Source organism: Coffea eugenioides, chromosome 3 (assembly GCF_003713205.1).
Source record: "Coffea eugenioides isolate CCC68of chromosome 3, Ceug_1.0, whole genome shotgun sequence".
Classification (NCBI taxonomy): domain Eukaryota; kingdom Viridiplantae; phylum Streptophyta; class Magnoliopsida; order Gentianales; family Rubiaceae; genus Coffea; species Coffea eugenioides.
In genome coordinates, this window is record NC_040037.1 from 43,276,799 (window position 1) to 43,279,848 (window position 3,050).

The 3,050-nt window shown below is 36.8% G+C and overlaps 1 non-coding gene across 1 annotated transcript; it reads left to right on the top strand.

Annotated features, from left to right (window-relative positions):
* The first annotated feature begins 1,860 nt into the window (after nucleotides 1–1,860).
* Nucleotides 1,861–1,967, top strand: LOC113767282. The gene has a single exon (XR_003467995.1). It is a non-coding gene; the product is annotated as a small nucleolar RNA R71 (small nucleolar RNA).
* Nucleotides 1,968–3,050: the final 1,083 nt, after the last annotated feature.

Consider the following 3,050-nt stretch of genomic DNA (forward strand, 5'->3'; position numbering starts at 1 on the left):
TCTCCAAGAAATTCATACCTTAGATGAGTCGGAAGTGGCTTGAGCTCTAACTTTGGAGGTTCAATTTCTGAAGATTGTGAAAACCCTTTTCCTTTGCCAAGACTTTCATACAAATTACCCCTTTTATAAGGTGCTTGAAAATCCAAGTACTTGGCCAATTCTTCAATTTCTTCACAAACATCTTCTTGCTTACCTAAACTCATTAAACAATACTCAAGAGGATCTAAGTCAAAGTTGGCTTGACTCATCTCTTGGGTTAGTTTATCAATTGTGCCAATAGAATAAGCATGATCGGTAAAAGACGGGTATTTTTCCATTTCATTCAAATTAAATTCTACCTCTTCTTCACCTACTTGAAACTTAAGTTTGCCATTTTTGACATCAATAATAGTACCTGCAGTAGCTAGAAATGGTCTACCTAGAATAATTGGCATAGATATATCTTCTTCCATATCTAATACCACAAAATCTACTGGAATGATAAATTTTTGAACTTTTATCAATACATTCTCCAACACTCCCAATGGATATCTAATAGACCGATCCGCTAGTTGCAAAGTAATATTAGTGCGTTTAAGCTCATGCAAACCCAATTGTCTAGCCACCGTTAAAGGTATTAATGATACACTAGCACCAAGATCACACAATGCCTTAGAAAAATCAACGTTACCTATGGTGCAAGGTATAGAAAAACTCCCCGGATCCTTCAACTTCGGTGGTAGCTTATTTTGAATAATTGCACTACATTCCTCCGTTAATGCTATTGTTTCGCAGTCTTCCAACTTTCTTTTTCTAGTCATGATTTCCTTGAGAAATTTAGCATAAGATGGAATCTGCAAAATAGCATCGGCAAAAGGAATGTTAATGTGCAATTGTTTGAAAAGTTTAACAAATTTTTCAAAATCTTTATCAAACTTATTTTGCTTTAATCTTTGTGGAAATGGAACCGCAGGGGGTATTGGAATGGTAGTGGAAGATGATGGTTGCTTTTCTCTTGGATTCTCCCGACTATTTTCCTCCACAATCGCCTCTTGGTTCCTCTGCTTTTCTTCTTATTTTTCATTCTCATCTTTCTCAACTTCCTTCACTGGAGGATCTTCTAATTGTCTACCACTACGAAGAGTAATGGCTTTCACATGCTCCTTAGGATTGACCTCTGTTTTGCTAGGTAATTCTCCTTGATTTCGATTATTCAAAGAACTAGCAATTTGACCAATTTGGACCTCTACATTCCTGTACATTGTAGTGAGTTGGTCCAACCTTCCTTCTACTCGCTCAAATCTGTCCGAGGTAACTTTTGCAAGCTTTTCCACTGCCATCTCCCAACCAGGTTTAGTTTCAGCTTGTTGTTGCCTTGATTGAAATCCCGGTGGATTGATTGGCCTTGGTTGATTTCCTTGATCCTTCCATCCGAAGTTTGGATGATTTCTCCACCCCGGATTGTAAGTATTCGAGTAGGGGTTATTTTGAGCATTACGATTGTAATTATTGACGAATTGTACCTGTTCAGAATCAACACACTCATTACTATCATGTTCACCTCCACATATAGAACAACACGCTACATGTGCATTAGATGAACTTGGACCAATTCCACCTTGTCTATTTAGCAACTTCATCACATTATTCATTTGAGCACTCAGCATATTGAGAGTGTCCATTTCTATCATACCTGCGTGACGTCTTGTATTACCTCTCTCATTGGCCCATTGGTAGTTATTTGCTGCCATTTCTTCTATCAAATTATGAGCCTCTTGGGGTGATTTACCCATTAAAGCTCCACCTGCAGCTGCATCGATCATAGTTTTAGTAGAAAAAACTAAACCATTATAGAAGGTTTGTATGATTAACCATTCCGGCAGTCCATGATGTGGACATTTCCGAAGCAAATCTCTAAACCTTTCCCATGCTTCATATAATGATTCTCCTTCCATTTGACTAAAACCAGTGATATCCATTCTAAACTTAGCAGTCTTACCTGGTGGAAAATACTTATTTAAGAATGCTCTTGATAGTTCATCCCATCCAGTGAAAGTATTAGGAGCATGAGAGTGTAGCCAAAGTTTGGCCTTATCTCTCAATGAAAATGGGAACAACCTTAGTCTTATAGCATCATCACTAACTCCATTCATTTTAATTGTATCACAAATTTCCAAGAATGTAGCTAAGTGTGTATTAGGATCTTCTACTGCATTACCTCCAAATTGAGATTGTTGAACCATTTGGATAAGTGATGGTTTAATCTCAAAATTGTTAGCATTTACCGTAGGCCTTACTATGCTTGTTTGAGATCCTTGTGTTCCCGGTAGAGTATAATCTCGTAGAACTCGCCTATTTTGGTCATTTTCCGCCATTTCTTCTTCAAATGGTAGTTCTATCAAAATGTCCTCTATCGGTTGCCAAATCTCTTGTTCCTCTTGCTGTTGTGTGTGCCTCCTTTGTCTACGTAGTGTCCTCTCAATTTCTGGATCGAAAGGTGTAACTTCCCGAGACGCCCGGTGCATACACTACAAACAGAAATAAGAGATATTATGCAATTTCAATTGTCAAAAACTGATTACAATATAAGATTAAATATAATCAGCTCAACTAATAAAAATAAATCTGTCTAAATTAATAGAGTTGATTAGGCTCTAATATTGCCGCTCCCCGGCAACGGCGCCAAAAACTTGACGGGATTTTTTTTATCAATGCAAGTTTAATTCCGATTTTACACCCGTTGGACTGCAAGTATACAGGTCGCAATTGTAGTACAAGATGTGTATCGGGTCGATCCCACGAGGAGCAATTAAAACAATTATTAGATACTAATTTACTCTATTATTTAGACTTACAATTAATTTGAGCAGAAACTTCAGATTTTAATTCAACTACAAAAATTCTTAAATAGATAAATGCAATTTCTCAAGGGGAGTAGAATTCACTAAATATTAAGATCTAGGGATGTAGATTCCACTTATGACACAAAAGATCTAAAATGAATTAATTCAACACTTGTTACTGCTCTTGTTTAACCAAGAATTCATTTCCAGAAATACCAAATTCACATT